This window comes from Nannospalax galili, unplaced genomic scaffold (assembly GCF_000622305.1).
Source record: "Nannospalax galili isolate Female #2095 unplaced genomic scaffold, S.galili_v1.0 scaffold128, whole genome shotgun sequence".
Classification (NCBI taxonomy): domain Eukaryota; kingdom Metazoa; phylum Chordata; class Mammalia; order Rodentia; family Spalacidae; genus Nannospalax; species Nannospalax galili.
Window position 1 is genome coordinate 4561143 of NW_008360322.1, and position 9520 is coordinate 4570662.

A 9520-nucleotide genomic window follows, 5' to 3' on the forward strand; every position below is an offset into this window, starting at 1 on the left:
AGAAAAATGAGGAGGAACCCAATAGTGGGATGCTTTTGGAAATCCTTGTCAAGAAACTCCAGTGGACTCTCATATGAACATTTGAAAATTGCCCTGTTCTGACTTTTTTGTAGTTCCCTGTCTAGAACATATAATGCTATTACTCTTTCCTTTTCTTCTCCTTCACATCTCCTATTCACAGTTCAAGGACTTTCTTTTCCCTCTAGAGGTAAGAGTTATGCAATTTGGGAGTCTTTTAGATAGACCCACTGAAGGGGTACTCCAGTTGCCTCACCCTGCATCCCTGTTCAGCATGGAAGAAGCCGGAACAGCCTGCGTCCCGATTTCCTATTGGCAATTTGGGTAACCTCTTCAGAGGATGGTGTGATAAGAATAGAAGGTAGGAATTGGCTAGGCAGTTAGGGTAAAAAGACCCCAAAGAAAAGTAGCCAGTTTCTTGGCTAAAACTCACAATATCCTTGGGCTCTTAGCAACATACTCCATTCCAAAAGCCAAGAATATCAAAAATATTTGGGAGCTTTTATCTAATCCTTAAAATATTTTAGGGTTACCTCTTCAAAGGGAGGAATGTTAGAGTAGCCAAAAGTCCCATAGAAAAAAATAATAAATAAATCAAAGAAGAAAAAGAAAATGGACACAGAGTTGCTTATAGGTAGGGAGGTGGGGGGTGTATATAGAGTGATTTAAGAGGAGGAGATGGGGTGACTAGGATCAAAATACATTGTATGAAAATACATTCTCACACCAGGTGTGGTGACACATGCCTTTCATCCAAGCAATCAGGAGTCAAAGGCAGGCAGAGAGCTCTGTGAGTTTGAGGCAAACCTGGTCTATATAGTGAGTTCCAGGTAGGCTGGGACTAGGGAAACCCTGTCAGAAACAAGCAAGCAAACAAACAAACAAAACCAAAAAAAAGAAAAAAACCCAAAAAATAATAAGAAAGAAAATACATTCTCAAAGACTTTATAAAAATATTTTAAAATAGAAATTCTGCAGTCTAAGAACAAAGAGGAAATTAAAAATAAACATTGCAAAACCTTGAAGGAAAATGTGTAGGACCTTATACAAATGAGGAACAATATTTAGCTTTTAGGTATACATGCAACTGTAGTCAAGAAATGTCATGAAAAAATGGGGCAGAAATATTTTACATTTAAAATAGATATTTATTTCTCAAATCTGGAGGGAAATATTTACATACAGATCAAAAAAGCCCTGGTAACAAACAATATTAAAGAACACCACATGACAAACATCATAAAAACATTGCATAAAAACTCAGTTAAAAGAAAATATTGACTGTAATAAGAGGAAAGGGATATGTCATGACAGTTAGTGAATTATCAATAGTAGATTCACTTCGCAAATGATGTAGATCATAAAACAATGGAGTGACAAAGCGAATACTGAACAACAATCTACATCCTTCTACTTTAGTCCTTTGCTCTACAAGCTCTTGACTATGAGGGAAGGGCCAGCCACATATCCTTCACATCTGCTTATATTTAACTAGATGCCTAAGATTAGAAGACACGCTTTACCATGAAGAGATAATGACTTTGATGTGCTCTTTGCGAAAAGTAACAAGCATGAAAATGTAGGTGGAGAGATAACTCAGCAGTTAGGAGTGTTGTGCTGCTTTTGCAGTTTGGTTCATAGCACCCATGTAAAGTGGCTCACAGTTCATAGCACCCATGTAAAGTGGCTCACAGTTCATAGCACCCATGTAAAGTGGTTCACAAATTCCTACAACTCCAGCTAAAGAGGAACTAACATTTCTGTCCTGCAGACACCAGCACACACATGTACACACAGAGAGTCACATACAGACATGCAAATAATTAAAAATAAATTTTTAAAAAAAATTTCATTTCTGGCCAACTGCCCCTACAGACACCTATAGATTAGCGAAGTACAAAGTTCCCTGAAGTTGTAAGCAAACTTGGATATGATCAATTTAATCCACAGGTATCTTCTTGAATCAGTTAAATTGAATCCAACCGATCATTATAAAAAAGAAACAAATTATTCACTTGAATGATCATGGAAGTTGTGTTTCCTTCATGCTATGATATTGGGTAACTGAAGAAAATAGTTGGAGAGTCATGATCAAATGCCTTCTCTCTTCCTAACTATCCAACCTTGAATAATAAGATTCTTAAAATTTGAGATTCTATTGGTGTGTTGTGTGCTTAATAATAATTAGCTCAAGAAAATTAAACAAGAGAGGCACGTGGTCATTACACAAGAGGTAACTGTGTTAAAACCAGAATATGTACAAAAACTCTCAGACTTTATTCAGTGTTTTCTTTCTATAAACTTTCCTTATATATTTCTCTTTTCTCTCATTTCATCACTTGATCTATATATCTCTGAATTCCTCCTTTGTTCTAGGCTAGGCACTTAAGAATAGGAAATAAAATGGCAATTAAAATAGACCCAATACCTGTTCTCATGCAGCTTATAACTTAGTGGGAGAGGTGTGCAATAATCCATCAATAATATGAGCATGCAGAAGCATTTGAAGGCACTGAAATGAAAGTGCCACAATGATATGAAATTTAGTACAATGGTCTGGAGACTTTTCTAACAATCTTATTTAAATTAGAACTGGCCTAGACCACTCCATACAGGAGAGATGACGCTAGGGCCCTTGCACATGCTAATTTTCCCAGCTGGAATCCATAGGGAAGCCTCTCCCTCTTTTGTTAGTTATCACTGTGACATGGAAAATCCAGGGAAGATACCAGATTGGTATAGCTTGAATTTCACAAAATTTCTCTGTGGAAACTTTTAAGTCAGAATATTTGTTTGAGCTATGGACATTGTGGATGATTTTGCCTTGTTAGTCACATTATTGGGTTTAATATGTCAAAATATATGACACCAAAAGAGGTAACCTGTATGTATCCATTTTTTCATATATGTATATGTTTTCTTTTTCTGAGCAAGAGGTGGTACAAAGGAGCAAGCCACTTTCCCCACAGAAGTAACTCTGGATAACTACAGCATCTAAACCCTGTTTTCTCTTGAGAAAATCTAAATAAACATAGGACAGACCAAAAAAAAAAAAAAGATAAGTTAAGCACATGACTCCATAGATGATCAAAAAGATGAGACCTTTTATCACTAATGTAAATCTCTCTTATTTGTCTATTAACAGCCTTCCTCTTTTTTCCACTCTTCAAATTACTGCTTTGTAAGGAATTTCTACAACAATTAAGAGCTACAAGTGTGCATTTAGAAAGTGATTATGAAGTATTTCAAACATACAGAAGAACATGGAAAAAATGCCATCACCAATATCTGAGCTAAAATATAGTGCCACCTTATGTTCAAAATTGTTAATGTAGATGGTATGTTGTTCATATTATTCTATTACTTACCACCCCCGTTATGTTTTTGAGATTTACTCATGTTCACCTATGTGGCTTTCCAAATTATTTGATATGGTCTATATTACTGGATTCTCTGATACATTTCTGCATTGCCTACTGATGGACACAGGTTGTTTTCAGATTTTCACTATTACAAAAACCACTTCAATAGGCATCCTCCTGATCTGTGGTTCTTTGGGCACCTGTGAGAGAGTTCTCTAGAGCACAAGAGGCAGAATTACCAGGTTCAAATAATTATCTTCAGTAGTCCTAGCTAGTATCAAATTCAATCTCTTAAGTCATAACATTTATTATTGTTTTTTGTTTGTCCTTAAAGTTTTGAAAAATGATGTATTTATGTGTCTGTGCAGGTATATATGCACTGTGAGGTGCCTGAAAAATCCAGAAGAGGGCTGTGCTGGACAGCTTTAGTGTCAACTTGACACACCTGGGTTGAGGGGGCCTCAATTGGGGAATTACCTCTATTGGACTGGCCTGTGGCCATGTCTGAGGGGCATCTTCTTGAAGAGTGATGTGGGAGGGCCCAGCCCACTGTGGGTGGTGCCACCCCTGGGCCTGTGTTGCATAAGAAAGCAGGCTGAGCAGGGGCCAGGGGAGCAAGCTAGTAAGCAGTGATCCTCCATGGCCTGTTCTCCAGCTCCTGCCTCCAGGTTCCTGCCCTGAGTTCCTACCTTGGACTCCCTGATGATACTGTGACCTGGGAGATTTAAGATAAACTCTTTCCTCCCCAAATTGGTATTGGTCAGAGTGTTTTGTCATAGCACTGAAAAAACAAACTAAGACAAGGGCATCAGAGCCTCTGAAGCTGGCTACAGGTGATTGTGAGCTGCCGAATGTGGGTGCTGGGAAAGAAACTGGGGTCCTCTGCAAGAATAGGAGGCACTCTTAACCACTGAGCCATCTCTCCAGCCCTCCCTTGTAGTTTTTTTCAGTTTATTCATTTTTGTGTTGTTTTATATTGTCTCTCTCTTTTTTGGGGGTGAGGGGCGGGACCAGGGTCTTCCTGTAGCCCTAGCTGGCCTGGAATTTACTATGTAAACTAGGCTGGACTTAATCTTACACATATCTGCCTGTCTCTGCCAAGTGCTGGGATTAAAGGCATGCATCATCACACCTAGCTCTGATTTCAGGGGAGCGGGGAGTGTCAGAGTTCCATATAGTCAAGGCCTCAAACTTTCTAGGTAGCAGATGATGACCTTGAATTCTTGATTATCCTGCCCCTTCCTCCCATGTATTGAGATTATAGGCATGTGCCACCATGTCCAACTTTTTAAAGTTTTATTTTTGCAGTGATGAGGATCAAAATCCTGGCCCCATGCCTGCTAAGTAAATGCTCTACCACAGAGCTTCATCTTCAGCCTTGAGGTTTGTTTTGAGATACAGTTTATGTACCATAAAATTCACCATGCAAATCAGAAAGCTCAATGAATTTAGTGCGTTTGCAGAGTCATGCAGTATCACTGCAATCTAATTTTAGGCCATTTTCATGTCATAATGCTATTTACAAATATAACTAAAACACAGGAGGATATGAGTTTGTATCCCCAGCACCCATGTAAAAAGATGGACATGGTGGCATGTATCTATAATCCTACCATTAAGGAGGAAGAGACTGGAGGATTCCTAGAGCTCTCTGACCACTTAGTCTTGCCAAGTCAGAGAATTTCAGGTTCAGTGGGAGACAAAGTCTCAAAAAATAAGGTAGAGAGCAATAGAGGAAGAGACCCAACATCAACCTCTGACCTCCACACACATGTGCACAAGCATTAGCACATATACATCACACACACACACGCACGCACGCACACACACATGCACACACGCATGCACACACGCACTCATGCACAATTAAGATAAAATATTATGAAACTGCCAGGCATGGTGGTGCATGCCTTTAATCTCAGCACTTGGGAGGCAGGGTTCAGTGGGAGACAAAGTCTCAAAAAATAAGGTAGAGAGCAATAGAGGAAGAGACCCAACATCAACCTCTGACCTCCACACACATGTGCACAAGCATTAGCACATACACATCACACACACACACGCACGCACACACGCACGCACACACGCATGCACACACGCACTCATGCACAATTAAGATAAAATATTATGAAACTGCCAGGCATGGTGGTGCATGCCTTTAATCTCAGCACTTGGGAGGCAGTGGCAGGTGAATCTTTGTGAATTCGAAGCCAGCCTGGCCTACATAGCAAGGTCCAGGCCAGCTGGGGCTACAGGGAGACCTTTCCAAAAAAAAAAAAAAAAAAAAAAAAAAAAAAAATTAATGAAACTGCTTAAACATTCCTGATCCCATCCTTTCTTCTTCCTTCCCTTCCTCCATCACCCTTCCCTTCCCTCCTTTTTTTACAGGGTCTCATATATCCAGGCTGGCCTGGAACTTGCTATTATATAGCCAAGGATGATCTTGACCTTCTGATTCTCCTGTCTCCCGCTCCCTAGTGCTGGGATTACAATCATGAACCACCATGCCCAATTTATATCGTGCTGGGGATCAAAGCTAGGGCTTTGTGCATGCTAGTACTATACCAACTGAGCTACATCTCCAGCAACCTGCATTTGCTAATGAAAACATTCTCATTTATGCACTTCAGAGTAAAATGACTCAGAACTCCTTGTGTTTGAGGAGAATAAGAGAGGTGCTACACCAGATGAAGGCGCTAGCTCTAAAATAATTCTCACTCATGACACAAAGGATGGCAGTATGAAGGAGTGTGGATGTGGGAGCAAACAGTTGTGAACCAGTGTATTAGCAAAGGAGAAGAGAGAGCAACAATCTGTTTTTGTGTTTTTACAAGCTAACTTGTTGAGGGTTTTAGTCAAGAATTTTCATGCTGTGAGCTATTAATTAATGGCTTCTTCAAATGCTAATTACCCTTATTCAGACTTAATATGTTAATAGACAGTGAGGATTGCCAAACACAACTTAGTAGTAGTAGTAGTAGCAGTAGTAATAGTAGTAATAGTAGCAGCAGCAGCAGCAGTAGTAGTAGTAGTAGTAGTAGTAGCAGTAGTAATAGTAGTAATAGTAGCAGCAGCAGCAGCAGCAGCAGCGGCAGCAGCAGTAGTAGTAGTAGTAGTAGTAGTAGTAGTAGTAGTAGTAGTAGCAGCTGCAGCAGCAGCAGCAGTAGTAGTTGTAGTAGTATGGCCATTAATGATCAAAATCTAATAAACTTTTCCATTGGTCCTCATAAGAAATGCCAGGTTCATGGTCAGCATGGCTTCTTGTCTTGATCACTGGCTTAAAGATGTCAGTACCAACTTTCAGAGGCTTTGGTTTCAGCCTTCTGAAATTTCCTTTGTGCTTCAAACCACAAAGAAGGTGCAGTGATGTGCTGTGACGGTATAATAGGTGACCTGGGACTGTGAAGAGAAGAAAGCCACAGAGGCTGCACTGACTGCCAAGGTCAACACATTGGGCCCCATGTCCTACCAAGTCATAGCAACAGCTTCCCCCACATCCCATGTCAAGCCCCATCCAGTCACAGATCACACTGTTCACTCAGAGTTGGACATAGCCTCATTCAACAGTGTGACATGTGGTTCCTTTACCTTCTTGGAGAAAAATTTTGTTATCCTCCAGCACTGGGCCTCAACTCAGTCTCACCTCCATGAACCCATAAAAATGTTTGATCTCCTTCTTGAAGGGTCTTCTGCTGGGCAGAGAGGTGACTTGGCAAGATCTTGTCTACATGTAAATCTTGTACTTGACTCCAAGAGATGAAGCAACTGGGTTTTTTCAGGTTTGGGAACAATGCCCACAGCCAGCAACCAGGCTGAGTTCAGGCTTGGAGCTGTGGTGAAAGGGTGAGGGAGCCCAAGAAGGCTGTTTCTGTGAATAGCAGCATCATATCCCATGCAGTAAGGTGGCTGCAGCTCCACTCCAAGGCCCAGCTAATACCTTGGAATATGCAAAGCTGAAGTCAAGGGCCAAGGCAAGCATTTCTGCCTTATCCTGGAAAAGATTAACCCTAGTGAGGACCTGTTGAACTGGAAGTAGAAGTCAAGTTGATGGGAGAGGAAGGAGCAAAGTGGACCCATGACTATTTTACCTACCCTCCAACCAACTGAAGGGCAGCAATCCAGGTTTTGCCTGTTCCCAAACGAAACAAAGCTCTCTGGGCTGAACACTCTAACAGGCTAAATTAAGTGGATTGTAGTTGCTCTCCCCAAACACAAATGTGTACAGAATTCATCTGCAAAACAGGCTGAAGACATCCCTACCTGGGCTACTCTTGACTGAACTGGCTTCAAAGCTGGCACTCCTAGACTCTACTTCTTTGCTTTTTCTATTTATGGCCCAAATTTCTTGTTAGAGATGTGGAGGCCCCACTGAGGCACCCTCCCTGCCAATACATGCCCCCACCACTACCAGCAGCTCACAGGCCTCTGGCAGGTCAGGAGGCTCCTCCTCTCTTCAGTGCCCTGTATCCTCTATAGGGCAGTTAGAACTAGGCCCCGAACCTTCTTTTTGTTTCAAATCTGTTCTCTACAAATTTCAGTGGTTCTAAGAGTAGGGTTGTGGGTGGGAATAAATACATACTCTCCCTCTCCTGAGCCTATGTTTCAGATTAAATGCAGCCTAGGCAATAACGATAATTCTAGTAGCAGACATGGTGAGAAAATATTGTTTCATTTAATCCTCAGAATAACTTTTTTGCAGGTATTATCATCTTTCTTTTTAAAGGAAGACACTGAGATTCAGCAGGGATAAGTGTCTTACTTAAGAGCACAGTTTAGAGATGACTGATGGACTGTGTATAACCTTCAAATTCCTATGTTGAAACTTAATCCATAATGGGATGATATTAAGAGACAAGGCCTTTGGGAGAGTAAGAGAAGAGAGCTCTGCTCTCATGAATAGGATGCAAGCCCTGATGAAATCAGCTTATTGGAACCTGCTTCCTCTTCTGCCCTATAAGGGTACAGTGGGAAAGCACCATCCCTGCAGAACAGGTCCTCACCAGACACCAGATGAATGATCTCTTTAAGCCATCCTACCTGCTGAGATGCCTTGCTAAGTTAGAAAATAATACTTCCAGTGTAGGCCATGGGGAATTGTTTTCAGGCACAACTCAGAGCCTTCTAGAGAAGCTCCAGGGTGGCACAGAGCACTCAAAAACTCCCTGGCATGTGGCAGAGTTTCTCAGAATTGTTTGGTGTGAACATCTAAATGTATGGGTGTGCATGTACACACAAACGCATACCTTGGCCTCTTTTATCTTCAATTGAGTTATTCTGATAATCACATCTTGTTAATTTTATCACATACAGTTATCTAGCACTTAACATTTCTTCATTATAAAAAGTACTGAACTCCAGCTTGGCTGAGACACCATGCTGTGCTCTCTGGGGTGTGCAGATTGATGCTTCTTTTCAAAACACTTTTCCACACTTTTCATTGGAAATGGGAATAATCAGGTGTAGTCAACGGTAAAGAATAAAATATTTATTTTAAAGATATTGTTTAGAATCAATTCCAGTTTGGCAGGCATTGGAAGGGTGGGAAACTAATGTTTTATTATTACATGAAATCTGAGATACGGGAAGCCTTATGGTAAAAGGGGAATACTTATTAAAACTAAAAACGAAAAGTGAGTAGCGAGCTACTGTGATGGAGGTATTAAGGTTGAGAAGGTGCAATGGTAAGTACTGACAGGTCTGAGGGACTTGCATGCTCCTCATGATGGACGATGGCTTGTGCCTCAAAGAGGTAACCTGTAAACAGATATGACCAAATCCCAGTAGTAATCGGAGATGTGGGGATGGGGAAAAGGAGGACAGACTAGGAAGAATGTCTTTGTTCTTGGGTTCCTATAAAAACATCTATTTAAAAAAACTGAGTAACCACATACAGTAATTCTTTTCTTAGTGATGGCACTAAGAATTAATTATGATGCAGACGCACAAAGTTACCCTTTCATTGTAAGCATACATAAAGTCTTCTGCAACTATTGTATTACCATCTCCTAACATTTTAAGGCTTTGCTTGTTCCCCTTTCTGGTTCCCAGTTTTTTCCATCCTGAGAGAGGACAAAAGCCTTTAGCGATCCATCAATCCAACCTTTTTATTTCACAGACAAAGGAGAATAGCTGCCCACTGT